General features: G+C 39.0%; 1 protein-coding gene across 4 annotated transcripts in view; it reads left to right on the forward strand.

The window, feature by feature from the left end:
• The first annotated feature begins 1,464 nt into the window (after positions 1-1,464).
• Positions 1,465-16,628, forward strand: part of DIS3L2 (DIS3 like 3'-5' exoribonuclease 2) — a 391,634-nt gene continuing 376,470 nt past the window's right edge. For 2 of the 4 annotated variants that reach the window (XM_036858529.1, XM_036858531.1), the window contains exon 1: positions 1,465-1,823. The gene's annotated coding sequence lies outside the window, so the exon portion shown is untranslated. The remainder of the gene's footprint in view (positions 1,824-16,628) is intronic. The other 2 variants (XM_036858530.1, XM_036858528.1) reach the window with 2 other exon arrangements.

Consider the following 16,628-nt stretch of genomic DNA (forward strand, 5'->3'; position numbering starts at 1 on the left):
GACTGGAATTATGGAGATATGCTTGTGGGGCAAGCCTCTCATCCCAACTCACTCCAGCATGTGCTGTGGTTTATCCTTTGGCCCATATGAGGAAGTATAGGGCCCACTTCCCTTAGAGGACATGGGGATATGCCCACCTGGCCCCGCGGTGTTCACACTGGCTGCCACTGCACTTTCTGCCAGCAGTCCGATCTCAGTGGGATCTCTCTGTTCAATTTATGTACAAAAATTGTCCTTCCTCTTCTATTCCTGCTTCTAACTATTTTTGGCTTCATCTCGCATTTCTGGCCCTGAAAGCCCAGCTACGATGTTTTCAATCCTTTGTCCTTTTCTTCTCTGGATCTTCCCATCTCTGGCTCTAGTGGGCTCTCTCCCATCCACTGAATCCCTGGACCTCTGCCACCCTCTGCTTCCTGTCCTTGCTGAGTTTCTTCCACTCTCTACAGTTTGAATAGACAAGCTTTGCCTACATCACAGTTTTGCTGAGGGTTTGGAAGGGACCTTTGTGAACATTAAAAACCAGAGGCCCACGGGTTCTCTTATTCTTTAGGCAAACATTGACTGAGGCCTTTGTATGTGGCAGGCACTGTAGATGCAAGGTTAAATAACAAATATTTTCCATCTTCAAGGAGATTGGTTATTAGTAGAGGAATCCTGAAATTTGCAAGTACTGTGACAGTGCTTTTGAAAACATTAAGGCATTCGGGAACATTTAATGTATCTCTTTCCCTTGTTTCAACAAGGAAAATATGGTGGTAGACTCCTTCACTATACAGATTCAATCCACTGTCAACTTTGACAACCTAGTCCTGAATTTTGATTTTCCTGTGGTCACCACTGGGCTCTGGATCTCCACGGCATTTTACACTGGTGATCACCTCCTTACTGAAATTCTTCTGCTGTCTCCTCAACAGCCTTTCAAACAAACATTCTGCCTCCTCTTTGGGGGTTCCTTTTCCTTAGTTCACAGCTACCATATTGATGTTTTCCAGGTTCCATCCTTAACCATTCTCTCCTCTCTACACACTTCCCTGGGCAGGCCGTACAGACCTTTCGGTGGGTTTCTCAGTCGAGCCTACACTCTTCCCTGGAACATTCTTCCCTACACTTTTAACTTGGTTGAGGTCTCCACCATCAGCTTTTCCCCACCTGAGTCTGGGTGGGCCCGCAGGGCAGGCTCCCCTAGCTTCCTTCACTTGCGCATCCCAATACGATATGCAGGATACTGCCTGCCTGCCCTCCCACCTGCCTGTCCGTTCGGAGGGCAGGACCACGCCTGGGTTGCCCCCCTCAGTATCCCAGGGCCAGCCCTGCACCTAGCCCTGAGCCGGTGCTCACTAACCGGGCGTGGAGTAAATCAAAGGATGAGTAAAACCTTGTCACAGGAGAGGACCGGCGTGGCTACACCCATAAGCTAGAAGTTGGGGGCAGGCGTCGCCGGCTGGGTGAGAGGCGGCCCGGCGGGTCACAGCACTGAGGATTGGGGCTGGGGGCATTCAGGAGCAGGGGCGGGAGGGCGCCCGCCAGCGGCTGGCCCCTGAGCAGGGGGCCGGGCAGCAACAGCCATCGGCTACAGCCAGTCGTCTCCGCGAGGCCAGGCCACAGAAGTCGGGAGTGCCCTCCGCCTCGCCCTGCCCTGCTCTGCTCCGGCCGCCGCAGCGCAACTACAGCAGACCACCGCCTCCGCTGCGCGCTCACCCCGCGCCTAACTTTTGGCCCCTCCCGGCCACCGTTGCTCTCCATAACTCCGCGCCCGTGACCCGGAAGAGCATTCTCCTTAGCAACTGCGGGACCGCGGCGGCGCTTGCCTCCCGGGAGACAAGGTGAGGCCTCCCCGTCCCCTCCTCGCGCGCCCCACCTCGACTCCTCCCCAGGAGCGACCCCAGGTCTGGCCTTCGAGGCCTCCGCGTCGCTTCGGGGGGCACCTGCGCCGGCGGCCCCGGGCGAGTGCCCTTTGCCTCTGGAATCGTTCCCCGGCCCTGGCGTCGCCCCTGCGCACCCCACGCCCCACGCTCCTAGCCCACCCGGTCTTCCAGGCCCGTCTCCTCGCCCCCGAGCCCCGCCGGCCCTCCCTTGGAGCCTAGTATGGGGTCCTGGGAGGAGAAGCAGAGTTAAACAGGGCCTATTGCTGTAGAGAGAACGCTTCCCGAGGTTCGGGTCACCTGTGGACGCGTTCTTATGGGTCCGGATACAGATGTTTGGGATCGACAGGGATGGGGCGCCTTAGGATCCTTGAACAGCAGCCACTTTATTGTAATACTTGGTGTTTGCCTGCTGCTTGGCGCTTTACAAACTGGTATACTTTATCTGCTTCGTTGATCGTGGAGACTCATTTACTCGAGCGTTTTGAACTGATCCTTTAACTGGGAATTAGCTTTCCAGTTTTTAGTGCGTTTAGTATTCTGTAAGTTAGATTTTGTGTCTTAACAGTTTTCTACAGAAGGACCTCTTCTTGGGACTGAGTAGGTCTGGGAAAAATTTCAAGTGAAATTTGCTACGTTGAAGAAGTAGGGGCAGGTGTTGTTAATATCTTTGATTTACATTTGAAAACAGGTTCAGCACAATCTCTGTTAAAATCCCAACTGGCTTTTTTTCCCCCAGAAATTGACAAAGTAAAATTTATATGAAAATACAAGAGACTGAAAACCTCCCTTAACTGAGTTTGAAGAAGTGGGACTAAGGAAACTCTAAGCCTTATTTGAACATTGTTGGATAACTACATTATAATTAATCCAATGACAATGGAGCTAAAACTGAGGCATATGAACAATTTTCGAAAATGACATTTTATGGGACTAAAATGTAGGAGTTTATATATCAAAATCCATTATTCAAAACAGTATAATTTCATTTCAGCTCAATAAGTATTTATTAAGTACTTACAGTACTCAGCATTTCCTTAGAGACATAGAAGAGCCAGAGAAATTTATACAGGCATCTGAATTGATTTTTTTTTGTAGGAGTTGAATAGGGATTTTAGGCTCAGTTGCTTTGGGCATCCTCCAAAGATTCATTTGTGAAGATGTGCAAACTCTTAAGCAGACATTCTGTGATATTTTATTGCTTTCTTACAGGTTTGGTGCCCATTTATTCACTTATTCAACAAGTATTTGAGTGCTTACTTGGCACTAGGCATTGTGTTTAGCATTGGAAATTGGGGAGAGTGAATGCATGCATGATCCCTGTCCTCAGCGGATGCAATCAAATTAATCACGTGAATGTAAAACTGCAACTGTGACAAGTATTTGAGTTAGGGAAGTCACAGAAGTGACATTTGAACTGAGATCTGAAGGATGCACAGGAAGGGAAGAATGATCAAGTCAGAAAAAACAGCAAGGGCAAAAAGACCCTGTGATGGCAGGGTTCATGGAGAGGACTGGGGACTTAAGATACAGATCTGTGTATCGCTCAGGAAAAGTGTAGAAGAATCTAGTGAGAGAGGGGGTTGGAGAGGTGGGCCAGAGGGTGCTGGGCCTTGTAAGCAGGTTGAAGAGTTTATCTTTGGAGTAAAGAGAAACCTCTGTACAGTTTTACTTAGAGACTTAGGCTAGATTGTGGGTGGGGATGACACAGTTAGATTGTGTTTGACTAGCCTGCTTTGTATCTTCTACTATTGCTTAGTGTTTGCATTGTCTTCTCTTTCTTCGTTTTCTCAACATGCTTGTTCAGCTTTATTGTCGTTGAGGGAGACTCCAGGTACCATTAGCAAGGCATGTCTACTTTTTTTTTTAATTGGGAAAAAAGGAATTTTAGGGATTAGAATTGGACATTAGAAGTCAGTTGAGTTGAAATATTTTTGCATTAGTATGACTGCTAGGACACTAATTTCTGTGACTCTTTTTAATTGTGGTTAAAAAAATACATAGTATAAAATTTACCCTCTTAACCATTTTTTAAGTGTGCAGTTAACTATATTTACATTGTTGTGTAACATCGCTAGGACTTTTTCATCTTGCAAAACTAAATTCTGTACAACTGCCTATTTCTCCTTCCCACCAGCTCCTGGCAACCACCCTTCCTACTTTCTGTTTTCATGATTTTGACTACTCTAGATATCTCATATAAGTGAAATCATACAAGGTGTGTCCGTCCATTTGTACTTTCATACTCCTTCTCTGCAGTATCCTTCCTTCTCCCATCAGTCAATTCAAATCCTACCAATCCTTTAAGGCCCAGTTCCTCTCCCTTGTCTTTCAACTTGAATTAATAGGTCCAGAGTGGAAGAGGCCTTAGAAATTATCCTGTCTTATTCTAGGCGAGGAAATAGAGTCCTGTAGAAGTTTCAGTGATTAGCCCAAGGACAGACATCTTAGTGAGTTGGGGCAGAGTTGGGACTAGAGCTCTGGTCTTTCAACTTCTGGATGGGTGCCTTTACTGCTTCAGTCTGCTTACATGTTGTGATTTCGTGCTTTATTCTTTAGTTAGACCAGAAGTACCACTGAGGCACAGAAACTGATTTCCACATCCCCATTCCAATATGTTGAGGCATATTGGATGCCTAGGAGGTATTTGTTGACAAATTGATTGTCTTTAGGATTTTCATTGCCTAAAAGGTGACTCTGCATAAAATTTTGAACTCCATTGATTCAGATCCTTGATTATATTAATCAAATTTACATTGGTCCTTCTGCAGTTGAATGATTCTTTCACTTTTGCCATCAGAGTTGAGACTCTCTCACTTTTTCCTCTCTTTATTGCATGTGTTTGCCCATGGCATGTATACTTGGGTTCCCCTGCACATTTTGATGAGGAAGCCATCAGAAATGAAAAAGAACACATTAAACTTTTTAGGTTAGCTGATTTATTTTGAGGCAAAGATTTATGTTTATTTGTGAGTTTTATTACTGCTAAATGGTTTTGAAAGAGTCATGTTTGTACCACATTTTATAGTGTTCATCTCACAATGCTTACAGACTAGTTGATTTTAGGTATTGGACTGGAAATGATTTTGAGGTGGCTCAGTACTTTAAGTACAAAAAAAGTATAACAAAGTGTTTTCTGGTGTGAGGAAGATTTGTAAATTTTTATTTTCAGCTTCCCCATTTATTCCAGACTTTGGTTTTCTGTAATGTTGACCAGCCTTATAGGATCAGCCTTCTAGGATACAGTTTTTAGAGTATCCTTTTACTGTAACCTTCAAAAAGTTTTTTGTTTTATCTGGGGAGTTTCTGTGGGAAATGAAGTTCATTTTCATTCAAATACTACTAAGCACATGTACAAATCAAACTGTGGGCCTGGAATGGTTCTGTAAATCCCTCTGCGGTCCGGCTATTGGTGCCATTATTGGTGATGTGAGAGAAACTCAGCCAGAGTTCTTGTTATCTTTATTAGACTGAGGGTGGTGGAACTGCACAAGATGCTTGTTTGTGTCATGTAACAGGAGGTAGAAGGATTTGACAATAAGAACTTTTCAGATAGCATTTTATTTGGAACCATAGCAAGAACTTGATGCCCCAGAGTTGCAATTATGTGATTAACTCTCCTGTTGATGCTAGATTTAGTCAAGTTTAGTCAGCCATTAGTCTAAAAAAACTTCTTTCCCAATTTTTAAAAACTGTGATAAAATACACATAATATAAAATTTACCATCTTAACCATTTTTGGTGTACAGTTCAGTGGTATTAAATACATTCATAGTGTTTTGCGATCATCACCACCATTCATCTCCAAAAACTGAAACTCTATACCCATTAAGCCACGATTTCCCATTCTTCCCAGCCTCTGGCAACTACTAGTCTGCTTTCTGTCTCTGTGATTTTGACTACTATAATTACCTCATATAAGTGGAATCACACAGTATTTGTCTTTTTGTGCATAATGTTCTCAAGGTTCATCCATATTGTAGCATATGTCAGAATTTCCTTTTTAAGGCTTGTATGTATATACCACATTTTGCTTATCCATTGATCCATTGATGGACACTTAGGTTGTTTCCACGTTTAGCTGTTGTGAATAATGCTACTAATGGACATGAGCGTGCAGTCCAACTACTTCTGATTCCTTTCTTAAAACCCAGTAATAGCTGCCTCTGGGATGCACTAGTGGTGGCAGACAAGAGATAGTGTTCACACTAATAGGAAGGGACTTTCATGTTACACAAAGCACAGTGAAAATGTCTGATGAAATTAGCTGGAGATAAGGGCTAATGAAGAGGTACCTTGCCCTCAGAAAATGCCTTCTAATTAGAAAGTTAAGAGGAAGGGGATTATCATTTATGGAGCCCCTCCTATGTGTTGAGTAATTCACATGTGTTATGTCATTCAATATCAATTGTTGCCCATTGAGAAAGAGGATTCAACTCTTTTACTGATGAGAATATAGAGGCTGAGGAAGTTTACTTAGATCATAAGGCAGTAAGTGTTAGAACTAAAGTATGGACCCATGTCTGTCTGATTCCAAAGTCCATATTCCTTCCACCACACCACATTGGGCTATTTCTCTAAATCAGCTTCTGATTTCAGCATGAATGCTACGTATGAGAACATCAACATCAGTTCTAGAGGAACCATAAGGAAAAGGGCAAGTAATGAAGTAGGCTGATACAGTAGGGAGTTACCTGTTCCCTGTGGTTTAAAAAATCCTTCAAATGAAGGACAGTAATTGTTGGAGTATTTGATAGACTTGAGAGCTTGGGTACCTAAACCAGGAGGAGGCAGGAAGTTATGTAATGCTAATTGAGTAACTTTGCCCTTTACATTCCTCTGAGGCTTCCTTTAATGAAATTGGATTGTTTCTATCTCCCATTAGCATTTGATGAGGAAGAGGTTTCTAGTGATTGTCTAGGTGCTGAGGGATTTGGAGAGAAGCCCCAAACATTTCTGTTTAACTTCACCTCATTTAGAGAGCATTTCTCTACATGGGAAATAGTTGCTCCTTTCCCTCTTTGCCTTGGTTAGTTTTAGAGGATTGAATATGAAACTGTAGCAGCAGTTATATGAGGGAGGAGATAACAGCACGTGGTTATTTTTGTTTAATTGTACTTAAAATCAACAATTTACATGGTTTGTTATTCTTTTTAGTTATTTTATGTTCTTTAAATGAAAACATATTTGAATTGTTCATAGATCTTTTGCTCCAATAAGACATTTGTTTACTTTATGATTTACTGAATTTTGCCAGTTCAAATCAGTCTTTCTTAATAGTTTGGAAGTAAGGATGCCCTATGAATTTTATGACAGAAATATACATTATTAATAGGGAATACTTTTAATGATTGAATTAGGAACCAATTTGTATTGTGAAGCGTTATTAGTTATTGGTTAAGACCATATTTTTTAGAAGCTGGATAATTGAGGTGTAGTCAACTTACTATAAATTGCACGTATTAAAAGTATACAATTTATTAAGTTTTGATATATGTATATACTCAAGAGACTATTATCACAAACAAGATAGTGAACATATCCATCACCCCCAAAGCTTTCATTACATCCCTGGCTCCTTGACCCCCATGCCAGACAACCACTGATCTTTCTGTAATTATGTATTAATTTTATTTCCTAGAATTTCCTGGAATTTTATATAACTGAAATCATATAGTATGTAGTTATGCTTCTTTCACTCAGCATAATTATTTTGATATTTATCCATTTTTTTTTAGTGTATCAGTAGTTTATTCCTCTTTAATGCTGAGTAATATTCCTTTGAATGGATGTATCAGAAGTTTATTAATACATTCACCTATTGATGGATGTATTGGTTGTTTCCAATTTTTAGTTGGTAACAAATGAAGTTGCTATGAAAATTTGTGTACGAGCCTTTGTGTGGATGTATACTGTTATTTCTCTTGGTTAAATACCTAGAAGTAGAATGGTTAGATCATATGGTAGGTATATGCTTAACTTTTAAAGCAACTATCAAAGTTTTGGAAAGTGGGTGTACTATTTTGCATTTCCACCAGCAATGTATAAGAGGTCCAGTTCCTCCACATCCTTGTCAACACTTGGTATGGTCAGTCTTTTTAACTTTAGACTTTCTTATAGATGTATATTGGTATCTCATTGTGATTTTATTTTATTTTATTTTTAACATTTATTTTATTTTATTTTTTTTGCCCGTGCCATGAGGCATGAGGGATTTTAGCGAGCCTGCACCCCCTGCAGTAGAAGCGTGGAGTCTTAACCACTGGACCGCCAGGGAAGTCCCCTGATTTTAAATTGTATTTCCCTAAGGAAGTGATGCTGTTCATGTTTTCATGAACTTGTTTGCTATCCATGTAACTTCTTTGGTGAAATGTCTGTTCAGATGTTTTGTCCATTTTTAATTGGGTGTGTTTCCTTATCACTGAATTTTAGAAGTTCTTTGTATATTCTGGATATATATCCTTTTTCAGGCATAGGATTTGCAAATATTTTCTCCTAGTCTCTTTTTATTCTCTTAATGATGACTTTTGAAGAGCATTTCTTAATTTTGATGAAGTCCAACTTACAATTTTTTCTTTTATGGATTGTGCTTTTCTTGCTTTATCTAAAAAAATCTTTGCCTAAGTTAATATCACAATGATATTCTCCTATGTTCTGGAAGTTTTACTTGTAAATCTATGATCCACTTTGAGTAAATTTTTATATGTAGTGCAAGGTATGGATCAAGGTTCATTTTTTAAATATATGGAATTCAAAAAAATAAATGGAATCCTATTTTTTTAGAACCATTTGTTGAAAAGACTGTATTCCTTCACTTAATTCCCTTGTGCCTAGGTTATACCTAGGTTGAAAATCTATACATATTTTTGGTTCTATTTCTGGACTCTCTGTTTCATTTATCTATTTGTAGATATTGATGCCAGTACTACACTGATTTGATTACTATAGTTTTATAAAAAGACTTGAAGTCAGATAGTGTAAATCCTTCAACTTTGATGTTCTTTTTCCAGACTTTGGCTCTTTGAGGTCCTTTTCATTTCTGTATTAATTTTAGAATCAGCTTGTCAGCTTTTCAAAAAAGTCTGCTTGAGAATTTGATTCAAATTGTATTGAACCTATAGATAATTTGGGGAGAATTGCCATCTTAACATCTTCCAACCCATGAACATTTATTTAGGTTTTCTTTCCTTTCTCTCAGCAATATTTTGTAGTGTTCACTGCGCATACCTTGTACATCTTTTGTCACAGTTAGCCCTATGTATTTTGTATTTTTGATGCTATTGAAATGATGGTTTTTAAAATTTTATATTTTTGACTTTTGCTAGTATATAGAAATATGATTGATTTTTGTACATTGGCTCTTCTCTGTCAACCTGGCTATGCTTATTTCTTCTAGTAGCTTTTTAAATAGATTTCATTGGATTTGCTACATAAAGATTATGTCATCTGTGAATACAATTTTACTTCTTCCATTTTTAAAATAAATAAATTTATTTATTTATTTATTTTCGGCTGTGTTGGGTCTTCATTGCTGTGCGCGGGCTTTCTCTAGTTGCGGCGAGCGGGGGCTCCTCTTTGTTCTGTGGCTTCTCTTGTTGCGGAGCATGGGCTCTAGGCGCGTGGGCTTCAGTAGTTGTGGCACACGGGCTCGGTAGTTGTGGATGGAGGGCTCTAGAGTGCAGGCTCAGTAGATGTAATGCACGGGCTTAGTTGCTCTGCGGCATGTGGGATCTTCCCAGACCAGGGATCGAACCCATGTCCCCTGCATTGGCAGGCGGATTCTTAACCCCTGCACCACCAGGGAAGTCCCTACTTCTTCCTTTTTAATCTTAAACTTTTTATTTTTTCTTATTGTACTGGCTTCAGTTCCCAGTACAATGTTAAATATAAGTGGTGGAAGTAGACATATTTGTCTTATTCCTGATCTTAGGAAGAAAGCATTTAGTCTTTCACCGTTAAGTGTGATGATAGCTGTAGGCTTTTGGTATATTTTCTTTGTCAGTGAAGAAGTTTCCTTCTATTCCTAGTTTGCTGAGAGCTTTTTTTTTTTTTTTTTTTTTAAATCAGAAACAAATGTTGGATTTAGTCAAATGCTTTTTCCGAGTCTACTGGAAATGGTTTAATATAGTCAATTACATTGACTTTCAAATATTAGAACTAACCTTGCATTCTCTAGGTAAACCCTACTTGGTCCTGATGTGTTATTATTTTTATATGTTGTTGGAGTTTATTTCTTGAAATTTATTAAAAATTTTCCATCTGTGGTTATGACAGATACTGGTTTGGGATGATTTTTCTTGTAATATCTTTGTTTTTGTTTTTGTTTTTGGTATCAGAGTAGTGCTGGCAACCTTCAATGAGTTGGGAAGTATTTCCTTTCCTTTAATTTTCCGGAATAGTTGATATAGAGTTGGTATTTCTTCCTTAAATGTATTAGGTACATACACATTTAGAATTGTTATTTGCTCTTGATGAATTAACCCCTTTAATGTTATGAAATGATCTTTAGCCACAGTAATGTTCTGTGCTCTGAAACCTGCATTGTCTGATATTAATGAAGCCATTCCAGCTTTCGTTTTGTTAGTGTTAGCATGGTATATCTTTTCCATACGTTTACTTTTAACTTAGTTGTGTCTTGTATTTGAAGTGTTTCTGTAGGCAGCATATTGTTGGGTGTTGCTTTTTAACTAGTCTGACAGTCTTTTTCTTTTTGGCCATGCCGTGTGGCTTGTGGGATCTTAGCTCCCTGACCAGGGATCAAACCTGTGCCCCCTGCAGTGGAAGCGTGGAGTCCTAACCACTGGACCACCAGGGAATCCCCCCTGACAATCTTTTAATTGTGTACTTAGACCATTTACATTTAATGTGATTATTGATATGGTTAAGTTTGAATCTTTCATCTTGTTATTTTTCTTTTTTGTCCCATCTATTCTTTGTTTCACTTCTTTCGGATTAATTTTGTTTTTTCTAAAATTGTCCATCTCCCTTGTTGGCTTATTAATGATAACTATTTATTTAGTGGTTACTTTAGGGCTTATATATACATGTTAAACTTATCACAGTCTACTTTCAAGGATATACCACTTCACATATAAAAACTTTTTTTTTTTTTTTTTTGTCTGCGTTGGGTCTACGTTGCTGCATGTGGGCTTTCCCTAGTTGCGGTGAGCGGGGGCTGCTCTTTGTTGTGGTGCGCGGGCTTCTCATTGCTGTGGCTTCTCTTGCTGCTGAGCACAGGCTCTAGGGCTCGTGGGCTTCAGTGGTTGTGGTGCGCAGGCTGTAGAGCGCAGGCTCAGTGGTTGTGGTGCATGGGCTTAGTTGCTCCGTGGCATGTGGGATCTTCCCAGACCAGGGATTGAACTCGTGTCCCCTGCATTGGCAGGCAGATTCTTACCCATTGTGCCACCAGGGAAGTCCTTTTTTTTGTTTTGTTTTGTTTTTGTTTATTTGTTTTTGAAAACCTTTTAACAGTATCTTTTAATTTTCCCTCCTGGCCTTTGTGCTCATCATTTTTTTACTTCCACATATATGATCAATTCCAGTATACACTGTTATTATTATTTATAAGTAATCAATTGTCTTTTAAAGAGACTTAAATTTTAAGAATAAAATCTTTATATTTACCCGTAAGTTACTTTTTCTAGTGCTCTTCATTCTTTTGTGTAGATCCAGGTTTGCATCTTTTATCATTTTCTTTCTGCTTTGAGGACTTTAGCGTTTCTGGCCATGCAGGTTTGCTAGTGATGATTATTTCAGTTTTCACATGTCTGAAAAAGTTTGTATTTTGCCTTTGTGTTTGAAAGATATATTTGCTGCATAAAGAATTCTAGATTAGCATTTTTTATTTTTAATCAGTGTTACAAGGATTTTGATTCACTGTCTTCTACCTTGCTTGTTTCTGACAAGAAATCTGACCTCTTTATTTCTGTTTCTTGTACTTAATGTGTCTTTTTTTTCTCTGCTGCTTTTAACATTTCCCTTTAGACTGGGTTTAACCAAACTGGTTATGATTTGCCTTGGTATAGCTTTATGTTTCTTGTGAAACACTGAACTTCTTAAACTGTGGTTTTATAGTTTTCATCAAATTTGGAAAATTTTCAGCTGTTATTTCTTCAAATATTTTTTCTTTCTTTACTTTTCTCAGTCCCCTTCCTCTGCCCTGCTGATTTCAGTTATACATATATTAGGTTGCTTAAAGTCCCACAGCTCACTGAGGCCCTCTGTTCATTTTTTTTCTGTCTTTTTTTCCTGTTTTTCATTTTGGATAATTCCTATTGCTTTATCTTCAAGTTTACTAATTTTTTCCTCAACAGTGTCTGATCTGCTGTTAATCCCATCCAGTATAGTTTTCATCTCAGGCATCATCATTTTTATTTCTAGAAATTTGATTTGGATCCTTTTTATATCTTCACTGTTTCTTAACCTGTTCAGTTTTTCCTCTAACTTTTTAAACATACAATTCTAATAACTACTACTTTCCTGTACTTTTTTATTATTCCTATATATTTCTACATTCTCTCTCTCTTTCTCTTTGTCTCTCTGCCCCTCTCTTTCTCTCACACATACAGTACACACATACACCCTATTTATTAATGAAGTAATGCAAGATACATAATAATTTCCCTATTTTGTATATTTGGATATAGGCTTAAGAAAGCTAGGTAGTTTGGTTTGCTCAAAATCAGACAGTTAATGTTCAGATTAAAATCTAGGTTTTTCACAATGTCTGCTCTTTCCATTACTCCTGCTTCAGTAGGAGAGATAAGACAAGTGTTTAACTAAAACAGAAGTAAGAGTAGGGATGGCACCATAATAGAGAAGGATTATGAAAGATCACAAGGGAGTGTATAGGTTATGAAAGACTTCCAAGGATGCAGGAAGCATTTGGGATGAGCCTTGAAGGACCAGTGAGATTTTGCATGATACTCTAAGGAGGGTGAAGCATTTGCAGAGAGAAGAGTGTATTGCAGTATGTGAGGTTTGGAAGAGTGAGGCATGTGTTTAGCTGAATTGGGTGTGAATATGGAAAGCAGACGACTAGGGAGGTTAGGTTAGACTGAATTGTGGAGTGTTGTTGATGTTTGGCTTTATCACAGGGTTTTTTTTTTTTTTAATTTTATTTATTTATTTATTTATGGCTGTGTTGGGTCTTCGTTTCTGTGCGAGGGCTTTCTCTAGTTGTGGCGAGCGGGGGCCACTCTTCATCGCAGTGCGCGGGCCTCTCACTATCGCGGCCTCTCTTGTTGCGGAGCACAGGCTCCAGATGCGCAGGCTCAGTAGTTGTGGTTCACGGGCCTAGTTGCTCCGCGGCATGTGGGATCTTCCCAGACCAGGGCTCGAACCCGTGTCCCCTGCATTGGCAGGCGGACTCTCAACCACTGCGCCACCAGGGAAGCCCAGGTTTTTTTAATATATCTTGTCTTTTCAACTGCTGCATGCCTCTGACACAGAGATGGAGTCTTTTAAAATTTCCCTACATTCCTTAGTACAGTCTTGCACATAATTCATTTATAGCTTTTCTTACTATAGCCCCCTTAGTTCTTCTTTATTAGTACTTGTGATTGCATTGTTTATTGTATAAGAAGTCTTAAATCTTGTGTTTATAAAATTCCTTCCAAAGAAGTCAGCATACTTTATGCTAATTCATTTATTGATTGTCTCAGCAGTCAGTTTACCATACCCTAAGAGTATCCCACTTTCTCAGGCATCCAGAATCCTGCTTCAACTTAAGGGTCATTGTGTAATCTTGTATTGTTCTAATGAAAGGAATGCTCAGATGATAGTGTTGTGGGCAGAGCCCAGGCCTGTCTCTCTGGAACTTTTTTACTTCTGGCTGGTAGGGAGGAGTACATGTGGCACTGTCCTTGAACTCACAGCTGCCCACCACATGCAGAGTTGGCCCTGACACTTCAAGTGCTCAACTGGACTCACTCTGATCTTTGTATCTCAGAGGAATTGAGAGCTGAGGTTTCATCCAGGGTTTCATTGAATTTCAGTTGGGTAAAAAATAATGGAAAAATATCTTACTGTTCAAATCACATCATTCCTCTTGTAATGCTTTTAATTATCTTCTGCAAACCTTTTTACTCTTTAGTTCTGACAAATGCCCTCTTTGCTGGAGCTCCCTGAGGTGATTGCTAGTGGTTCTCAGTGAGTTTAATCAAAGAGCACGTGCCTTTTGCTGTAAACCCTCCCTACCCCCATGAAATTCCTTGTTAATGCAACTTCAGAAGAAAAGATGAAAATCAAGGATTTGCTAACTCCTAACAGGTGACTAGTTAGGACACTATAGAACCAAGCAGATTTTCAGTGGCAAATACTGAATCTAGAATTAAAAGACTATATATGTATTTACATGCATTTTTGTATGGTCTTGTTTGTTTTTAAATGGTAGTCTTTTATTAAATACTGAGAAGTTACAAAGTAATGTATGCAAAATATGTGTAAGGTATACAGAACACTAGGACAGTGAATACCCATGTACCTAACCACCAGTTTAAGAAAAAAATTGAAGATCTCTATGTTCCTGTTCCTTATCCCACCTCTTCCTTCCCATTTCAGAGGTAACCTGAGTTTTGTATTTTCTTCGTACTTGAACCATATAGTTTGTATCCTTAAACTGTTGTTTAATTTTGCATGTTTTTGAAATTTATAAAATGAAATCACAATGCAGATATTTTTCAGTGATTTGCTTCTCCCTATAACATTATGTGTGTTTGCTTTGGTCATATTTTTGCAAGTATTTAATCCTGGGCTGCTTTCACTTAGTGTAAATTTATTTCTTAATAATTTTCCTCATTAGTCTTATAAAGAATATGATTCATATGTTTCTACCTTGTAGAAATAAAAAATGGTAACGTTCTCTGACTGGATAAAAATAAACCATTCTCCTTTAAGGCGTTTAATGTACTCTCAGGGCCTTCCTTTGTGAGTGGGCAGGAGCCCTTTAAGGTGGTGGTTTATTTTTCCTGCCTTTCCCCTTATACTTCACCTTGGGCAGCCTGGACACGCCCCATTCTCCAACTAGGTGGCTTGGTGGTTCTTTACCCTGACTGCACAGAAGAATCACCTGAGGAGATTTAAGAATACCCATGCCTGGGCCAAACACTGACCAGTTAAATTTGAATATTTCTTTTTGTGACTGTTCTTATCTTTTGCCTGTTTTTTTGTTTTTGTTGTTGTTTGTTTTGTTTTGTTTTAGTTGGGTTGCTTCTTTCATATTGATTTGTAGGTCTTTACATATTCTGTATATAAATCTTTGAAGTCTTAAATGTTGCAAATATTTTCTTCCAGTCTGTTGCTTTGTCTTTATGGTTTCTTTTGGTTTACAGAAGCTTTTAATTTTTAAAATTTGAGTCTCTTTATGGTTTCTGTGTTTTATGTTTTAACTAAGAAGCCTTTCTTTACCCCTAGATTTTGAGCAATTTTCTCCTGTATTTTCTTTTAATATGTTTATAATTTTACTTCCAACATTTAGCACTTTAAGCCAACTGTAGTCTATTTTTTATGTATAGTATTAAGGATCTAACTTTGCTTTTCTCTAAGCAGACAGCCAGTTGTCCTATTATCATTTGAGTGGTCTTTCCCCCACTAATTTGAAATACCTTTTTTAGAATTTCCTAAGGGTCCATTTTTAGACTCAGTTTTCTTCTAATGATGTTTTTGCCTATTTCCACTATAATAATATCATACTTTTAAAATTACCATTACTTCATAGTATGTCTTCAAATCTGAGAGTAGATCTTTTCTTGTTACTCTTTCTTTGCAAATATTTTTCATCCATTGTGTACATTTTTTTCTTCCATTTGATTTTTGAAATTATTTTTTATTGGTGTGAAATTCACATAACATAAAATTAACCATTTTAAAGGGATACAGTGGCATTTCATGCATTCACAGTATTGTACAACCATCACCTCTGTCTAGTTCCAAAACATTTTCATCACCCCAAAAGAAAACCCTGTACCCATTAAGTAGTTGCTTCCTATTCTTCCCTTTCCCTGTTTTCTGGGAGTCACCAATCTGTGTTCTGTTCCTATGGATTTAACCTACTCTGGATATTACATATATAGTACATGGAATCATACATGACCTTGTGTCTGTCTGGCTTCTTTCACTTAGCATAATGTTTTTGAGGTTCATCCATATTGTAGCATGTATTAATTCTTTTTGTGGCTGAATAAAATTCTATTGTATGTATATGCCACAATTTGTTTATCCATTAATCTGTTGATGGACATTTGAGTTGTTTCCACCTTTTGGCTGTTGTGAATAGTGCTGCTTTGAACATGTGTGTACATTTATTTATTTGAGTAACTATTTTCAACTCTTTTGGGTGTATACCCAGAAGGGGAATTGCTGGGTCATGTGGTAATTCTATGTTTAACTTCTTGAGGAATTGCCAGGCTCTTTTCCACAGTGGTTGAACCATTTTACATTTCTACCAGCTACGTATGAGGGTTCCAGTTTCTCTACATCCTTGCCGATACTTGTTATTTTCTGGGTTTTGTTTTGGTGTAGACATTCTTTTGAGTGTAAATGGAACCTCATTGTGTGTTTTTTTTTTTTTTTTTTTTAATATTTATTTATTTATTTGGCTGTGCGTGGTCTTAGTCATGGCACACGGGATCTTCTTTGCCGCGTGTGGGATCTTTTAGTTGTGGTATGCGGGATCTAGTTCCCTGACCAGGGATGTAACCCGGGCCCCCTGCAGTGGGAGCTTGGAGTCTTAACCACTGGACCACCAGGGAAGTCCCTTCGTGGTTT

Source organism: Balaenoptera musculus, chromosome 7, assembly GCF_009873245.2.
Source record: "Balaenoptera musculus isolate JJ_BM4_2016_0621 chromosome 7, mBalMus1.pri.v3, whole genome shotgun sequence".
Lineage (NCBI taxonomy): Eukaryota > Metazoa > Chordata > Mammalia > Artiodactyla > Balaenopteridae > Balaenoptera > Balaenoptera musculus.